Below are 19,274 nucleotides of genomic sequence, written 5' to 3' on the forward strand. Positions count from 1 at the left end.
CCTTCCTGCTCTTCTTCCAGGATCACGAACCTCGCCGCAGACGACAACGGTGAGTACTGCACCTACGACACAGGGGAGGGGGGAGGAGGAAAGGTTACGGGCACACACATACGCGACACACCCACCCTCACCCCCACCGAAATACCTACACACCAATGCAGATAAAAAAGTCAGAGTGACACCCCCAAACCCCCCCCAAAAAAAAGCAAAGACAAAAGCCAATGACTGTAAAAGTAGAACTATATTATTGCAACAATAAAGTATAGCGATCTTAGCAATATATAAAGAATTATTACACATCTAGAACTATATCCATACAAGTAGCAAAAGTCCGGCACAGTTTTTCAAAGTCCAAATGTCCGTGGGCCAATGTGCAGCAACACATGGGCAAAGCCCACACACGAGATCGAGTCCATTGGAGAGAACACTGCTGGGGCATCACAAAAATAAAAAACAGGCACCTCAGGGGGAAAGGAAGGGGGGGCACCTCAGCCACATGAGTCCACGACGCCAGATCCACGAAGGGCCTCCATGCCCACTGTGCCATCCTGGGGAGTGCAAAGCCACAGTCTCACAAGTCTCCACAGTGGGTGGCTTGCCCACTGTTCCATCCTGGGGAGTGCAAAGCCACAGTCTCACAAGTCTCTACAGTGGGTGGCTTGCCCACTGTTACATCCAGGGGAGTGCAAAGCCACAGTCCATCAGGTGGATAACAGAGTCCACTGGTCATGGAGGAGGCATGGTGGGCAAAGTGCCTCGTGAAGCCCTGCCCGACACAGAACCGGGACTGCCAATGGGCCAGCAGTGCTTGACAGGAGGGCCCAGCGGAGCGGTGCTTGAGACGGCGGTGCCCAGCGGAGCGGTGCTTGACATGAAGGGCCCAGCGGAGCGGTGCTTGACAGGAAGGGCCCAGCGGAGCGGTGCTTGAGACGGCGGTGCCCAGCGGAGCGGTGCTTGACAGGAATGGCCCAGCGGAGCGGTGCTTGAGACGGCGGTGCCCAGCGGAGCGGTGCTTGACAGGAAGGGCCCAGCGGAGCGGTGCTTGACAGGCCGGCCCCTGTTCAGCGGTGCTTCTCACGGCGGGGCCCTGTTCAGCGGTGCTTCTCACGGCGGGCCCTGTTCAGCGGTGCTTCTCACGGCGGGGCCCTGTTCAGCGGTGCTTCTCACGGTGGGGCCCTGTTCAGCGGTGCCTGTCTTGTGTTTCGAGTGAACCACACCTGGCCAATACTTGCCGCTCAGTCAGCATCAGACCTTTCCGTTGCGGGGCCCTCCTGTGATGGAGTCCTGGGGCCCTGGGTCTCCTCCGATACCCCCGGAATGGGGCTGGTGGGGCCCTCATGGCCAGGTCGGCTGCTCCCTGCCTTTTGCTCTTTGCTGCCCTTGCCCTCCTTGGCAGACTGTCCGTGGCCCTTGGCTCCCTTACCCGATGTGGCAGGTGACGGTGCAAGGCTACCCTCCATGGGGGGCAGGCGTATCAGGCCTGTCGCGCCTGCCCTTCAGATTTTTTCTCCTCTTCCCAGGGGGGGGGGGGGCTGGCTGTGCCTTTGCTGCGTGACGATGTCCCAGCCCAAGGAAAGGGCGGACTCCAAAAACCAGGCACGACGTTCTTGGGAGTTGCTGGGCTGGTGGTGGCTGAGGTGTTTGTGGAACTCTTACGGGATGGAGGGGGTGGGTCAGGTGAGGAAAAGAGGTCCAGTTTAGAGAGGAAACTTTTTTTTGGAGCCATGGGAAGGGTAGCTGGAGTGGGTATGGGAGTGGAGGAAGAGGATGTGGTTGTAGGAGAGTCAAGTGTGCTGTCTTTGGGTGCAGGTGCTTGGGCTGGAGGCTGACGTGAGGTGGATGGCTGTTGGTTGGGTGCCTGCCTGCGTTTGTGTGGTTTGGAAGCGGGGGTGACAGACACACTGGGAGAGGACACAGGGGACGTGTACATGGCAGTGGGGTGGTGACTGCACGTGTGCGGACAGGTCTGGAGGGTGTGCTGGTGATGGGTGTAATGGCTGATGGTGGTGTGCTTGCAGGTGTGAGTGGAGATGTCACAGGGAGGGAGGAGGGAGACGAGGAGGTGGGGGACACAGAGGAGGTAGTGACTGTTGGCATGTCTGCATCTGTATGTTGCATGGGTGAATGCTTGTGTGTTCTGTGGTGCTTATGTCTGGATGAGCTTCCCTTGGGTGTTGAGGTGTGTGCAGGCTGGTCTGTAGGTGTGGATGGGATAGGCAGAGGAACAGGGGAGTGGGACTGGGTGGAGGGAGTTAGAAGAGGGAGGCTGGAGACAGGGACAATCGCTGCCGTCAGTGCTGAGGCCAGAGCGTTGAACGATCGCTGCTGGGCAGCCTGACCCGAATGAAGGCCCTCCAGGTATGCATTGCTTTGATGCACCTCCCTCTCCACACCCTGGATGGCATTCAAAAGGGTAGACTGCCCAACAATGATGGTCCTCAGGAGGTCAATAACATCCTCACTGAGGGCAACAGGGGTGACTGGGGCAGGGCCTGAGGTGCCTGGGGCGAAGGAGATGGCCGGCTTCCTGGCCGTGCGGGCACGGTCCGAAGGCCGAAGGGCTGCTGGGAGGGCAGAGCTGGTGCGCTGGGTGGAGGCTGTACCTGTAGGATCGGTGGGCACGGATGTTGCCACCACCGCAAGGGAGCTCCCATCCGAGGATGTGTCGGTGTCACTGACGTCTGCACGGGTCCCCGTGGTGGAGCCCCCCTCGCCCTCCGTATCACTGGTCATGTCGGAGTCCGTTGCATGGCCCTCCGGGGCCATGTGAGATGCAGCTCCCTCTTGCGCTGATGCCACTTCTCCTCCGCCTGATGATGCTAATGCACACATTCACAGAAAAACAAAGAAAATGGGGGGGTGGTGGAAAACATAGACAAGTTGAGTGCATGCATTGGGGACACCGTTGGCGGAGAGGACAGACACAGAAGCCCCCTGCACTACGCTGCGCACTTGGGGTACACTACTCATTCACTGGGACATGGCCTACAAGCCTATGGGCGACAACTGCCCACACAGAATACACAGGTCCATGAATCGCGTTACTAGGCACCCTACAGAGGTGGGGGGCGGGGGCACAGGACCATACCTCACGGACGGGCCTATCCTACAGAAATCGCCCTGGCCTAGGGATACCCACAGCCCTCCTCCCCCACCCAGGCACCTCCACTGCGCTCAAAATAGCTGAATGTGCTGGTACTCACCCCCTTGTGTCTGCTGTGATGTCCTCAAGCGCCCATCTAAATCGGGGTAGGCCACCGCCAGGATCCGGGACATCAGGGGGGTCAAGGTACGAATGGCACCCCTCCTAGGTTGGGAGGCCATCCCCAGCAGAGCCTCTGCGGTCTTCCTGCTCCCGCGGCGGATGTCCTCCCACCTCTTGCGGCAGTGGGTGCCCCGTCTGTTGTGGACCCCCAGGGCCCGGACGTCCTTGGCGATGGCACGCCAAATGTCGATCTTCTGATGGGCGCTGACCTATGTGACATGTACAGGGGGGGAAGAGAAACATCATCACTTTTCTGCATGCTCGATGTGAGTGCCCCCCCCTCCCCAAACTTGCCATGTGGCACATGCTCTCATCTGTCGTGCCATGCATTCGTCATTCGCTGCCCTCCCCTCCATCGTACATCCTCCCCACTCATCACAGGCATAGCCCACTATGCATTGCCCCCCGTGTACTCACCTGTTGGTCTGGAGGGCCGTAGAGTAGCGCATACTGGGGGAGGACCCCGTCCAGGAGCTTCTCCAACTCTTCGGAACTGAAGGCGGGGGCCCTTTCCTCAGTCGCAGCAGCCATTGTCACTTCCAGACCGAGGTCACAGCAGCACTTGCAGTATAGGTCCTCTCCTGTGGATGCTCAGGTCTCGTGTGATTAAGCATAGAGAAAATGGCGGTTACGGCCGCAGCGGTGTGTACCGCGGCGGTGCGTACCGCGACCGCCGGCGCTCACCGCCATTGGCTCCTGAAACCCATAGGGTTCAATGTTGTCCAATGCGGCTTTGCGCCGTGGACTGCGACCGCCTACCGCCACGGTGTGCCACGCCAGCGCAATGACCTCACTTCACATTGTCACACTTCACAGGTCAGGCAGCCGCCATTTCAAGGGCCCACATGGCTTAATTCCTACTGCGTCACACATGGCTAGGCCTTGCACCGACAATCATACTAGCCATTCAATCTCGAGAGATTCGTGTTATGTGCATGCTGTGGGCACTTACCTGTGGGTTGCTTGACTCTGTGCTCCATGTTGTCCTTCCTAGGCACCATCCGCTGGGACTTGCGAGGAGACGGAGGAATGTTCCCGTGTACAGACCGCTGGTGGACCTGTCGACAATGGAAGAACGACACGTCATACTCACCTACAGACTCAACCGTGCCACTATACAGGAACTGTGTGCCCAGCTGGAGCCAGACCTGATGTCACCCATCCGCCAACCCACAGGGATTCCGCCTCTAGTGCAGGTGCTGTCAGTACTGCATTTTTTTGCCAGTGGATCATTTCAAACTACAGTGGCCATTTCATCTGGGATGTCTCAGCCTATGTTTTCAAAGGTGTTGTCCAGAGTGTTGTCTGCCCTGATGAAATACATGCGGAGCTACATCGTTTTCCCTGAGGTGGGTGACTTGCCTACAGTGAAGGGTGATTTCTATGCCCTTGGACACATTCCCAATATCATTGGTGCCATTGATGGTACCCATGTGGCTTTGGTCCCCCCAAAAGACAATGAACAGGTGTACAGGAACCGAAATAATTATCATTCGATGAATGTCCAGGTGGTCTGTTTGGCTGACCAGTACATCTCCCATTTAAATGCCAAGTTCCCAGGGTCAGTGCATGACGCGTACGTCATGCGAAATAGCAGCATACCTTATGTGATGGAACAGCTACAGAGACACCGTGTGTGGCTAATTGGTGACTCTGGTTACCCCAACCTGCCTTGGCTATTGACCCCAGTGAGGAATCCCAGGACCCGGGCAGAGGAACGGTACAATGAGGCCCATGGGCGTACTAGGAGGGTGATCGAGCGGGCCATTAGCCTCCTGAAGGCCAGGTTTAGGTGCCTGCATATGACAGGTGGATCCCTAATGTACTCACCAAAGAAGGTGTGTCATATCATCGTGGCCTGCTGCATGCTTCACAACCTGGCTTTGCGACACCAGGTGCCTTTCCTGCAGGAGGATGGTCCAGATGGTGGTGTTGAGGCCGCTGTGGAGCCTGCGGAGAGTGAAGAGGAGGAAGACGAAGAGGACGACACAGACAACAGGGACAGAGTGATACTGCAGTATTTTCAGTAACACACAGCTAAGAATCTACTCCTGCATTGTATTATATCTGTAACAGTACTGGCTCTCTACTGTCTGACCTTTCACCCCAATGTATGGTAACTTAGTTGTGTATTTCCCTTCCTATTTCAGTGATCTGGTCCCCACGGAGTGCCCTCTGGTTTATTTCCCCATGGACTACCGCTGTGTGACACTGGTATGTTGTCATCACAATGTAATTAGAAATTTTTGGTTGGTTATATTGAATACATTTGGATTTGAAAAAATAGATAGCAGACTCCTGATGGTTTTTGTGCAATAATTGTGTTTATTGAAGTTGAAAAATAGGTGTATAGTTCAAAAAGGGTGATGGGTGATGGTGGAGGCATGTCCATGGCAGAGTCCAGACTCTTGTTCGTACAGGTGCATTGTCCATATGCCTGTGGAAGGTGGAGCAGGGGCAGTTCAAGGTTGGACAGGGTGAACAAGTGGGACAGTTGGATGACATCCGGGGGGGATCCGTGCATGGCGGGGGTCTTGACATCCTACTCTGTCTTCTTCCTAGATCTCAGGCCTTTCTTGAGGGTGGTTCTTGTTCTGCAGGGGGTGGGGTCCGGGTGGGCCGTTGCTGTTGTGTCGGGGCATCCTGACCACTAGCGCCGGCGGAGGTGGTGGGCTGTTCTTCCTCCATGCTAGTGACAGGGGCCCTTTGGGGGGCCACATGGTCACGCAAAGTGGTGACAATCTGGTTGAGTGCCACCACCATTGTACCCATTGCGGAACTGATGCTGTGCAGTTCTTCCCGGAACCCCATATACTGTTGCTCCTGCAGAAGCTGGATCTCCTGGAACCTGGCCAGGACCGTCGCCATCGTCTCTTGGGAGTGGTGGTACGCTCCCATGATGGTGGTGAGGGCCTCTTTGACAGTGGGTTCCCTAGCCCTCCCAGTGCCCCTTTGTTCCTGGGCCTCTGTCCCCTGAACGGTGTGCCCACTACCACTGCCCCCAGGTCCCTGTTGTTGTTGGGGTGGTGGGTTACCCTGGGTGCCCTGTACTGGTAGACACACCGCTGCTTGACCTGTCCTGGAGACAGAGGCATGGGCCCGCTGGGTGGGTGCTGTGCTGGTGTTTCCAGAGGGGGGTAGGTCTGCTGTGGCCTGTGGCTGCCTGAGGGTAATCGACTGTCCAGAGGTCCCCGATGGTCCGGCCTGGTCATCAGGTTCTGGGTCGACAGAGCTGCTGTCATCACTGGGGGCCTGTTCTGGGGGTGGGATGGACAATTCTGGACCCTCCTGGCCGGAGTCTTGTCGTTCGGGCCCTGCAGGGGTAAAAGAGTATGGTTATTGCTTCTGTGTGTTCCATGGCGTGCGATTTGTGGGTGCCCTTGTCCCCCAGTGCTGGCATTCCCTTGTGGGAGGAGTTGTGAGGGTGGTTTGTGGGGGGGGATGGGTATGTGCAGTGGTCATGCTTAGGTGATGGGTGTCCATGGTTTGTGTTGGCATTCAGGGGTTGGTGTTGGGTTGGGTGGGTTGTGCTGGTGAGACATTGGCAGGGAGGATGTGTGCTGGGGGGTTGGGGGTGAGGGTGGGGGTGTGGGTTGGCATGCTGGTGGTTGGGGGGGATGAAGTAGTTGAGATTAGACTTACCAGAGTCCATTCCTCCGCCTACTCCAGCGAGGCCCTCAGGATGCAGGATGTTAAAGACCTCTTGCTCCCATGCTGTGAATTTGGGTGGAGTGGGGGGGGGGGGCGCCGCCAGTCTTCTGCACAGCGATGTTGTGTCTTGACACCATCCACCGCACCTTCCCCCGTAGGTCGTTCCAGCGCTTTCGGATGTCTTCCCGATTTCTGGGATGCTGTCCCACAGCGTTGACCCTGTCGACGATCCTTTGCCATAGCTCCGCCTTCCTGGCTATTGTGGTGTGCTGCACCTGTGTGCCGAAGAGCTGGGGCTCTACCCTAAATATTTCCTCCACCATGACCCTGAGTTCTTGGTCCGAGAACCTGGGGTGTCTTTGGGGTGCCATGGGGTGGTGTGGATGAGGTGTGGGGTGGTGTGTGGTGTTTTGTGCGTAGATGTGGTGTGGGTGATGATGTTGGGTTCCTGTGTGTGTTGTGGTTTGCGTTCCCTGTGCTCTCTCTCTGTGTATTGCGCCTTGTCTCTGAATTTCGAATTGTGGGGGTTTGTGGATGATGTGGTTGTGTGTTTTATATTGTGATGGGTGTGTGGGAGTGTTGTTTGTATGTGTATCAGGTGTGTGTATTTTGAATTGTCCAATGTGGTTGTGTTTTGTAAATGTGTGTGTATTTTGACAGCGGCGGTGTGTACCGCCAATGGAATACCGCGGTTGAAAGACCGCCGCGTGGATTCGTGGGTCGGAATGGCATGGGCGTATTTCTGTTGGCGTGACGGTGGAGGTTTGGTCATCTCCAGTTTATCGCTGGCCGCTGATGTGGCGGCCTTCAGTGGAGGTCGGGTTTTTGGCGGTTTGGCAGTTGTGGGTCAGAATGACCGTGGCGGTTTACCGCGTACGTAGTGGTGTTATGGCGGACTTCTGGCCGGCGGTAAGCGCCTTTTACCGCCGAGGTCAGAATGACCCCCTTAATGTTTTGTAGCGCATAAAAGCAACTAGCGATCAAAGGGTTAAAAAAGGTCACACTGGCCAGGGACAAAGTCTAGAGTTCAGACCACCCATGAGGTAACACTATAACACTTACTTTCAGAAGTGTTTCTTGATTCAGGAAAGTGGTCCATAGCACCAGCCAGGGGTTCAGAGGCTCTGGTTTGCCTCTTCGGGTCTGTTTCTACAACTCCCACAATACACCACTTCAACTTATGGAGTTGCTCCAAACATCTCAAAACTTCTGGATCTTCTTCCAGAGACCCTTTTGGGGTCCTTCAAGTGTCCACAACTTTATCCAAGGTTCCAGAAGCTCTGAGTTGCTCCTTCGGAGCTGGGACTACAATTCCCAGAATGCACCTGGTCGAAATCCTCAAACAGCCACTGTACGCTGGTCAACTGGGCTCTACTTGCAGGACTTGATGCAGGGGACTCTGGCCAGCTCCTTTGTACCTGTAGCAAACAGGGAGTCCCTTCTTGAAGCAGTAGAAGACAGGCAAAGTCCATTTAGTGGTGAACCCCAAGTGTGCAGCTGGTGCAGCCCTTCACAATACAGTGTCCATGTGCAAGTCGGGTCCAGCAGGGCAGTCCTTCTTCATCTTAGGTTGCAGGAATCTATCTTCCTCGGTTCTGGGAGCCTCTAAATACTCAATTTAGGGTTGTGTTTAGGTCTGGGGGGTGAGTATCCAATGGCTACTAGCCCTGAGGGTGGCTACACCCTCTTTGTGCCTCCGCCCTGAGGGGAGGGGGGCACATCCCTAATCCTATTGGGGGAATCCTCCATCTGCAAGATGGAGGATTTCTAAAAGTCAGAGTCATCTCAGCTCAGGACACCTTAGGGGCTGTCCTGACTGGCCAGTGACTCCTCCTTGTTTTTCTCATTATCTCCTCCGGCCTTGCCACCAAAAGTGGGGCCGTGGCCGGAGGGGGCGGGCAACTCCACTAGCTGGAGTACCCTGGGGTGCTGTAACAAAGGGGGTGAGCCTTTGAGGCTCACCGCCAGGTGTTACAGTTCCTGCAGGGGGAGGTGAGAGGCACCTCCACCCAGTACAGGCTTTGTTACTAGCCACAGAGTGACAAAGGCACTCTCTCCATGTGGCCAGCAACATGTCTGGTGTGTGGCAGGCTGGTAAAACTAGTCAGCCCACACTGGAAGTCGGGTATGTTTTCAGGGGGCATCTCCAAGATGCCCTCTGGGGTGTATTTCACAATAAAATGTACACTGACATCAGTGTGCATTTATTGTGCTGAGAAGTTTGATACCAAACTTCCCAGTTGTCATTGTAGCCATTATGGTGCTGTGGAGTTCGTGTATGACAGACTCCCAGACCATATACTCTTATGGCTACCCTGCACTTACAATGTCTAAGGTTTTACTTAGACACTGTAGGCGCATAGTGCTTATGCGCCTATGCCTTCACCTATGGTATAGTGTACCCTGTCTTTGGGCTGTAACGCCTGCTAGACGGGTGACTTATCTATGCCACAGGCAGTGTGAGATTGGCATGGCACCCTGAGGGGAGTGCCATGTAGACTTAGTCATTTTCTCCCCACCAGCACACACAAGCTGGCAAGCAGTGTGTCTGTGCTGAGTGAGGGGTCCCCAGGGTGGCATAAGACATGCTGCAGCCCTTAGAGACCTTCCCTGGCATCAGGGCCCTTGGTACCAGGGGTACCAGTTACAAGGGTTCTACCTCGTTGCCAGGGTGTGCCAATTGTGGAAACAAAAGTACAGGTTTAGGGAAAGAACACTGGTGCTGGGGCCTGGTTAGCAGGCCTCAGCACACTTTCAAATAATAACTTGGCATCAGCAAATGCAAAAAGGCAAAAAACAATACTCAACTGTTAATTAAAAGGGACAAGCTTTGGCTTCCTCTCACCTCTTTTCTTTCACAACACAAGACCTTTCATACTACTGTTAATACTTGATGGTTGCTTTATTGTAAATATGTGATTTTTAATTTGCATTGTTTAAATTTGTATTTTCTTTCCTTTCTCTCTTCTCTTTCTTTCTTTACTAAAACATAACAAAAAATGCTATTATTCTATGGTACAATATTCTATTCTGGTTGTGTATATAAATTGTTTTTATAGGTATAATTACCTTTATGAGTATTTTTTTTTTATTACAATGTATTTATCCTATTGTACTAGTGTATGCTAACTTATTCAATAAAGCTTTCTTAAACAACAAAAAAAAGAATAAAAGTCAGTGAAGACGCGCCTGATCTCCTCAGTACCAGTATGATGCACTCCAGTCGAGTCGGTCAGCTCTTCAATATAAATGCCTATACACAGCTTACAGAGCATTGCTACCAGCATTCTGCCAGCCCTCTCACCCTCACCACATCTCCTCGCCGTAGCATCTCTCCCTAGAAAGCAACCTCGTGAAGTGGTGCCTCCTCATTCTGTGTCATCTTTTCTCTCAGTTCAGCAAGGAGGCCACCAGAGCCGTCAGAGGCCAATTGTTGTTCTAGGTCAGCAAGCTGGGTCTCCGGATTCGCCAAGTCCCGCATTAGCGCCTTCAGCACCCCGTGTTGTTTGGAAAGGCAGAGCCAGCGAATTACTACTTTAAAAGCCTCCCACATGGTGCCCGCCGAGGATGCAGATCCCTGATTATCAGCAAAGTAGTGCACTATAGTGTCACGTATCTCATCCCTAAAAGCATGATCTCTCATTGCACCAAAGAACAACATCCACATAAATGAACAACTGGGGCCCCCAGGAATAGGCAGCTCCAGCATGACCGGCGAATGATCCGACAAGGTGTGGGCTTATGCTCAATGGACTCCGTCCAGACCTCTACGTACCTGGTACCAAGCCATCTGTCTATTCGGGACCAACTACCATGCACATAATTGATACAAGTGACCTCCCTGTACGTTCCGTGTTTTGTCCTCCATAAGTCTACCAAAGCACCCTCGGCCATAATAAGAGACAGGGCCTTAGCAGCCACTGCATGTTGTAGCCTGGCCTGGCTCTCCCGGTCTGCCTCAAAATCCAGTACCACGTTGAAGTCCCCCCCAAAACAGGGACCCGGAACCCAGTGAGCCAATCAGCTGCCATATTTCCCCAAAGAAATTGGGGCCATTGATATTTGGACCATAGATGGACATAAACGGAAATGGCCTATCTTACAATGTCCCTGCAACATGACACTATGACCATGCGGATCTGCGAGCACCTTTTCAGTACGCCATTGCAGCCCTTTCTGAATCAGGATCGCCACGCCCTGTGCATACCTCGACTACACCGCAACATGACACTCAACAATCCAGCCAGCCTTCACCCGGTGTTTCGTGGTCTCCACCAGATGAGTTTCCTGCAGCATACAGATGTCTTTCGCATGGCGCTGCATAAAGGCATATAGCATTCTCATCTTACGCCCTTCATTCTGCCCACAAACATTCCAAGTGACACAGCGTACAGGAGTCACGTTTTTTGGCGCCAGCCCAATAGTCTACCAAAAACCACAACGCCCCATTCCACTACAATTTAGGCATTGGCTGCATGAAGGTGAAGGAGCAGGAGAGGAAAGAAGAAATCAGGAACAGCAAACCAAGTGCAAAACAATCCAAACCCACGCTGACCCCCCAAAAGGGTCAGTACTGCAATCTCCCACACCCAAATACATATCCCACAACATGATGATAAACAACTTGAATGGACTCATCCAATGGGGCAACAGTGAGGCCATCCGAGAACTGTCCAGAATGGGATGGGTGGGCAGGGGGACTCACAGTGTAAAGTGTATAGCAAGACAGGCTGCACCAGTAGTTAAATTTCCAACAAATTCGTCAACCCCCAAGACACAGAGCAGTGCAGCGGGGACCCCCCCAACAGCAAAACAGTTTCAGTCATTGTCACTGACAGCATAACCCTCTCCGTCAGCAGCTCGCAGGCAGTCCAGAGTCACCTTTTTGGGGACAGATTTAGCATATTTGATGGCCAGTTTCGGATCAGTGAAAAAGTGCAGCTTACCTTATCCTGCACTCGTAATTTAGCAGGATAAATGAGGGAATATTTGGCATTGGTCTGGCTCAGAGTGCTTTTGGCCGGCAAGAAGGCCTTATGGGCCACCTGCACCCCAGGAGTGTAGTCTGGGAAGATACTCAGTTCAGTATTTTCAGTATTATTGTAAATCACAGGACAATGCTCCCTGGCCAATCCGAGTATTGTGTCCCTAGCTCTGTAATTCAGTAAGTGTACAGTGTCCCCCGTGGCAGTCTCGGCCCCAGAGATGCATGGACCCTCTCCACCACCAATACCTGGGAGAGCTCACCAGGGAACAGCACAGAGAGCATGGTCTCAACATAGTCCTCCATTCGCCCCATGGCTGTTGACTCCGGAAGGCCCAAAATGCAGATGTTATTACGGTGGGAGCGGGCCTCAGGGTCCTAATTTTTGTTCCGGATCACCTCCAACACGGCCTCCATGTGCAGCAACTTTTCTCCGTCGCCACGTCGACTGTCTTCCAGATCCGAGGTGTGTGATTCTACTTTCTGAAAGCGGGTGTTGTTTCCATCTACCCGTTCCTTTAAACAATCCATTTGTTCAGTCAAGTGGTCCAACTTGGCATCAATGTTGGCCAGAATATGTTTGAGGTCTAAGAACATAGCCTTCACGGAGGATGCAGAGGCCTCTTCCTCCAGCGACAGGTCATCTGCCGGCCTGGACGCTCTTCTTTTTCCCCCCATCAAATGTGAGCTTAGGCTGTTTCTAATCCGCCTTCCCCATCTTCTCCGCAAGTCACCCCAGGCAGATAGCCAAAGAAACACCCTCCACACTTCACCGGAATCAATCGCCAGGTAAATGGGGGCCATTGGGGGCAGAAGAACCCCACAGGCAATAGCTCCTGCTCGTCGCTCCCACCATTGCAGTGAAGGGGGGCACTGAGCACCAGGACAGGCCCACATCTGCTACCGCATGGTCAGGCCACAGCCCCGGAGGTCCAGCACCACAGCCCGCGGCGGCAACACTCTCCCCCATGGGGCAATGCGGCTTGACCGACCGCCGATCAGGCCCCACAGGTCACTGACAATCGGGGCTCCAACGCGGGCCAGGAAACTGAGCCCAGGACCTCTGGTCGGCTCCCCCAGGAGGAAGCATCTATTCCTCGCGCGCCACCTGCGGCGCACCCCACAGGCCTCAGGGCACCCGTGTTGCACTCCAACTCTCTGAAGTGCAGGGGTGGCAGATGCCACCAGACCCCAAGCCCACAAACAGGTCGAAGGCTAACGCCCCCGTGGAGGTCCGCGGCCTGACCAAACCGCCGACCGGGCCACGCAGGAGCACAACGTCAGGGCGCCGGAACGGGGAGGCACCAGAGCTGCCACCAGATCCCCGGACCCTGATCGTGGGGGCAAGAGAGGGAAGGGGGGGAAGGGCCGCCCCCTGCGCCACTCACCAGCTCTGGCCTCGGGCCACCAGAGGAGCGAGAGCCGCCGAGGCTCGTGTGCAATGCGCAAAGTCAGGCTCTGACCCTCAGGGCTGCACAGGTCCAGCGCATCCTCCACCGCTGATCAGGCATCTCCCCATCAGTGCAGCAGCCTCCCAGGGCTTCTCTGTGCGGATCCCTGCAAGGATGGTGAGGCGGGCAGCAGGTCTGCTAGGATCAAAAGCAGATTTATTCCCCCACCGGCAGACCCTCACAGTGTGGCGGCCATCTTGCGGTACGGCCAGGCCACGCCCACCGCACCAACCACATTTTTAGACAAATACAGACTGTTGAGGCAAAGGTGGAAAGTGAGTCAACAGGGGACTGTGGGCAGTGGCAGGGATACAAGGGGATGGAAGGAGGACAAGGAGGAGCAAAGAGACAGAGGATCCACCAAAGGAAACAAAAGAATAGAAGTAGAGGGAACACAGGCCATTGTGGTAAGAGGCAGGGAGGGCCTACCTATGGAGCAATAATGGACTGTGAGATGGTAAATAGCATTAACCTCTCTGATAGGGCTCTTTCAGAGACAGAGAGAACTGCTTTGTTTTGCCTCTCTTTCTGCCCTTCACCAGGTTTTATTTCTGGGGAGACGTCCATTGACTTCTTCAAATTGATAGGGAAGTTGCAATTTAAAAAATGGCACTGTCTTAAATGTATGGTAACAACTAATGATAGTAATATCAAAAGAAACATTGGAAAAGATACCAATCATCTAACGATTGGGGACACTGACATGTTGATGACTCTACATGCTTTAGAAAAGAGTGAGCCTGGTAATGTGACTGATTCCAATACTGAAGCCTTGCCTGATGAATTGGGCAATGAATATGATTACCTTTATCCCAATATGTTTCAATCTAAACCTACACTGCTACCCAGATGTTGTATGATGCAATAGATAAATACCTTCCAAAAAAGATAACCAATAAACTCATGAGATAGATGAGAACTAGTTGAGTTACCAAATGGTATTTGACCCAAGATCAGAGGCAGGCAATAGATCCTCTTGCCCAAGACAATACTATTGTTATCCACCCCATGGAAAAAGGTGGCAACATTGTGATACTTTCTAGATCAATGCATATTGATGAGGCAACCAGACAATTAGGTGAAAGCAATTATTATGAAGTTGTAGTTAGAGAGACCTACAACAAAACTATCATCCACTAGCCCATGTTGGAAGAGTGGAAGGACACGGGCTTGTCATGCCATTAGTGGAAAGAATATAGGTATTTGAGAAGGGAAATCTGCCTCTCTGCTTGCAAAGATACATAAAAATAAGAGCAGTCCCCCAGGTAAACCTATAGTATCTTCAAGGAGCAGTGTGCTTGAGAATACCTTAAAATATGTTTATTCAGTGGGGGTGGCTAAGGGCGTCAAGATTGCAGACGCACTCTAGGAGTGCTCTGGACCCCTCCGTCATCTGCCCTGTTAAGCCGGCCGCCCCCAAGACGTTCCTGTGCCCTGGGCGGCGCTCCATCTGTCGAGGAGCGGCGGAGGCGGATGGCGGGCCAGGATCCCTCGCAGGGTCTGGCTTTGCAGCCTGGGGCCGTGTCTGTAGGGCGCCAGGAGAGAGCGAGGAATCCTGCTGGGCCTGTAGGGCGCGATCCGTGCAGCGGCCCAGGAGTGGGAGATTAGGAGAGTGTGGTCGGGCCCCTCTGATAGGCTTGCTGGGCCTTGCGACCGCGCCGGTGAGTCAGGCAGGTGGTACCCAAAGGAGTGGGGGGCTCTTCGAACACGGCAGCCTGGGGGAGGGGCGCAGAGGACAGCGCCTGCTCCTGGGTGTCTCCCACGAGGCGGGAAGAGGCCTTCTTCTTCTCTCCCCCCCCCCCTCTCCCGGGAGTGTGTACGGGGGCTGGGGTCAGGGCCAGGGACTGGGTGAGGCCTGAGGAGTGGAGCCCGCGCTGCGGGACGCGGTCGGGCCCCAGGCGGTTTAACTTCTGGTGCGGCCTGGCCAGGGGAGGGCCTCGCTGCCGGAGTGGTGAAGGACAGGCGAAGTGAGGCAGCGGCAGGTTTGGGCCGGGTCCCGGGTCCAGGGTCCAGGGGCTTTTCGGGCCCGCAGCTGAGCCGGAAGGATGGTGTAGTAGCGGCGCAATCGGACAGCGGACGCCGGTGTGGAGTGAGGCCCAGGGGTGAGCTGAGATGCGAGAGGACAGGCGCAGCGGTTGACAGTGATCTGGGTCGGAACCTGCGCCTGCTGGATTGGCACCAGAGAGGGGCGGAGTATGCCCCCTTAGAGGCCGCAGCGGCCCAGACTGACCTGGAGTGGTTCTCTGGCTCACGGAGGCAAGTGGCCATCAGTCGGGCGAACGTCTTTGGAGGCCCCTGGTGAGTCGGGCCTGACTCGGTGGAGGCCATGGGGCTCCGTCTCAGGGTCCTGGACAGAGCTCAGCGTGTTTAAAAGCCACTGACTCGGAGATGGCGATGGGGAAGGACAAAGCAAGTAACCAGCCTCCAGCATCCCAGCAGCGTATTAACCATTTTGCCAAACAGACCCCTTCGCGGTAGGTGGGCGCTGCGACCCCCGAGATGACGGCGACAGATGGGGTCCATACTACCCTACAAGCTATCCAATCCTCGAAGTTGGCGGTCGAGACCAAGGTCGGAGAGGTGCGAGAGGACATGGGCCTGCTGCAGCAAGACCTGTGGGCCGCAGTGGGTCGTATCAAGGAGGTGGATGACCAAGTTTCCCAGGCCGAAGATGAGATCGCAGATCTTAAAGTCAAAGTGGCACAGTTGCAAACGCGTACTGGTGAGCTGCACCACAGAGCGGAAGACGCGGAAAATCAAGCCAGACGCAACAACCTGCGTTTTGTGGGCTTTCCTAAAGATGCAGAGATAGGGTCCGCAGTTGACTTCTTGGAAAGTTGGATAAAGTCGTGGGTCCCTGCCCAGAAACTCTCCCCCTGGTTCGTCATTGAACACATGCACATGGCCCCGGAGGCCGATGATCGGGTGGTTCCTCAACTTCAGAGACCGAGATGTCATCCTCCGTTAGGCAAGGGCGCAACTGGACCTTCACTGGGACAATCATAAGAACCTCATATTTCCTGACTGCACCAGGGAGGTGCAGGCCAGGAGGCGATCATATGAAGGGGTCAAACAGAAGCTCCGGGAGATGCAGCTGACCTACATGCTCCTTTTCCTCGCTCGTCTCAAGGTTCTCCACAACGGAAAATTCTTCTTCTTCGAGTCACCAGAGGCGGCTTGGGACTGGCTTATGGAGGAGCACTGAGTGGCCCGGAAGAGCTCCTCTGGGTCGAATGGGGAGAGGCGGGTGCCCGCGCCCGGTGGTTCCTCCTGGGCCTGGGGGGGCACGGGCGGACCTGGTCCTGCAGGAGGAGGCAGAGCAGCCTGCGTGGAGGATTGACAGAGGACGACCGGGCGGGCCTAAACCAGCCAGTGGAGGGGGCTACGCCAGAGGTCCTTGGAAGTGAGGGTCAGGTGTCGGCCCAGGAGGGCGAGCACCTCAGCCAGTCCCCTTGGATTTCTTATGGCTGATCTCTTGGGGCTCCGTCCTGGTGGAGAGAGTCTGGGCGTTGATGTTTGTACGACATTGGATTTGGGGCGGCAAAGGGCCGTATTGCAATTCTGCGACATACAGGATGGGTCCACCACTCCACGCTTATGAATGACAACCTGTATTTCCAGTTTTGGGTGACAGGTGCTTTGGGGTTGGAAGTATGGGGTGGGGGCAGTTGGGGGGCAAGGGTGGAATGTTCATACATTGTTGCCTACAGTTGGGTGCATATCATGTTTTTCCATGTTTGGTCCACTGGTCACAAAAAGAGGTTAAGGCAGGGGCTCAGCATGGGAAGCTCTCACATAGGTATCTACACTGGATCAGTCTAAACTGGTCCTCTCATGGAATGTGAATGGGCTCTCAGATAAAATTAAACGGTCCGCAGAGTTTTCCTCCATCCTCAGGTCTACCACATCTGTGGTTATGCTCCAGGAAACTCATCTGTTGGGTACTAGGTGCCCGGTGCTTATGAGGGGGGGTACGACAGAGTCTATCATGCCGGATTTTGCAGGGGCTCGAGAGGAGTGGCGACCTTGCCGCTTGTGGTGGCGGATTCCAGGTCTCACCCGCAAGGGCGATATGTGGTGGTGTCTGGTCTGCTTGGAGGGTGCCTGATTAATCTCCTAAGTGTTTACGACCCTCCGGGGGTGCAAGCGCAGTTTTTTGTGTCCCTTGGGGAGGTGGTGGCAGGACTTCCCCCAGGTCTGACCGTGTTGGGTGGGGACTTTAACTACGTTGTGGACCCTGAGGTTGACGTCACGGGGCCCCCGTCCTTGAGTCGCAGAGTGGGGGCGTACGGTTTGCAAAGATGGATGGATGGTCTGGGTCTTCGCGATGTGTGGCGGGTTTGGCACCCCCTTTTGCGGCAGTACACACATACGTCGATGGCGCACCACACACACTCGCGAATTGATCTCTTTCTAGCACCCGCCTTCGATGTACCCCGGTTCACAGGTGTGGAGATCCTTCGGCATGGGGTATTGGATCATGCACCACTCCTCCTTCGTCTAGACGGAGGGTGTCCTGGAAGTCAACCGGTGTGGCGACTCAACACCTGGTGTCTGCAGGACGGCGAGTATGCCCAGGAATTGGGTGGCCAGTTCTCCGAGGTTTTTTAGCATAACCTGGCATCCTTTGGAGGGCATGTTAGGCCACAGTTAGGGGGCATGCTAGGCAGCTCCTCTGAGCAAGAGAGCGCACATGTAACCATAGAATATCGATACTTGAGGAGCAGGCAGTGTGCCTGAAAGGCCAACTTGACAGGTCGGCGGGGCTGGAGGTGGCGCAGCAGTTGGTCTGGGTCCGGGAGGAGATCAAGCACGTAACGCTTGAGACCACGAAGCATATGTGGCGGGCCTCCGTAGCCCGTGTGCACGGGTGTGGGGACAAGAATGGCAAGCTCCGGCATTGGATCACCACCAGACCGATGGCTGACAGGGTGGTCCCGGAGATCGTCGATGAATCGGGTGCTGTCTTGCGGACCCCGCGGACGATTGCACAAAGCTTTGCTGCCTATTACCAGAGACTCTATGAGGTAATGCCCAGACCTCTTGCTGAGACTGAGGCCCCATTGTTGATGGAGGTGACCCTTCCCACTGTAACCGACGTGGAGAGGCATGAGCTTGATGAGCCCCTAAGTCTAGAGGAGGTAAATGCAGCAATGACAGATCTGGCGACGGGGAAGACGCCCGGTCCGGACGGGTTCCCTGCTGAGTTTTACACGAGGTTCGAAGAGACGTTGGCCCCCCACCTCCTGGCAATGTATGAGGAGGCCGAAGACACAGGCGCCTTCCCATCGGACTTGGACGAGGCCACTTTCGTGGTGATCCCAAAGACTAGGCCCCCCTCGCGGAATTGCTCAACCTACCGCCCCATATCCCTCCGCAAAAGGAGCTTAAGATTTTCTCTACAATATCGGCCCGGATATTGAAAAGGGTGTTGGCCGCATTGGTTCACCCGGACAAGTGCAGTTTCATGCCTGCCAGAAGTACTCGTCACTGTGTCAGGCGTTTGCATGTAACCCTGGCCCACTGGGCTCTTTTTCCTCCTCCACTGGCGCTCCTGCTGGTGGACTTTGAAAAGGCATTCGACACAGTAGATTGGTCATACCTATGTGGTGTCCTTGCGAGGATGGGGTTCGGGCCACGGTTCTGTGCGTTAGTGGGCCTCCTTTATTCTACCCCATCAGCCCGGGTGCAGGTCAATGGGGCGGTCTCGGATCAGTTCTCTATCTGCAGGGGGACCCGCCAGGGTTGTTGCCTCTCTCCGCTCCTCTTCGGCTTGGCGATGGAGCTGCTGGCGAAACTAATTCGGGAGGATCCCCTGGTCGAGGGATGGTCGTGGCCTACCAGGAGGGAGGACGGTATAGCGTTGTATGCGGACAATGTCTTTTTGTACATGCTAACCCAGCCAGTAGTTGCCCCAGGGTGA

The 19,274-nt window shown here is 54.8% G+C and overlaps 1 protein-coding gene across 1 annotated transcript in view; it reads right to left on the reverse strand.

Annotated features, from left to right (window-relative positions):
* The window catches only part of LOC138268338 (CD48 antigen-like), a 316,507-nt gene that overhangs the window by 137,651 nt on the left and 159,582 nt on the right, over positions 1 to 19,274 (reverse strand). The gene's annotated exons all lie outside the window — the stretch shown is intronic.

The sequence above is a fragment of the Pleurodeles waltl genome, chromosome 12, assembly GCF_031143425.1.
Source record: "Pleurodeles waltl isolate 20211129_DDA chromosome 12, aPleWal1.hap1.20221129, whole genome shotgun sequence".
Taxonomy (NCBI): Eukaryota; Metazoa; Chordata; class Amphibia; order Caudata; family Salamandridae; genus Pleurodeles; species Pleurodeles waltl.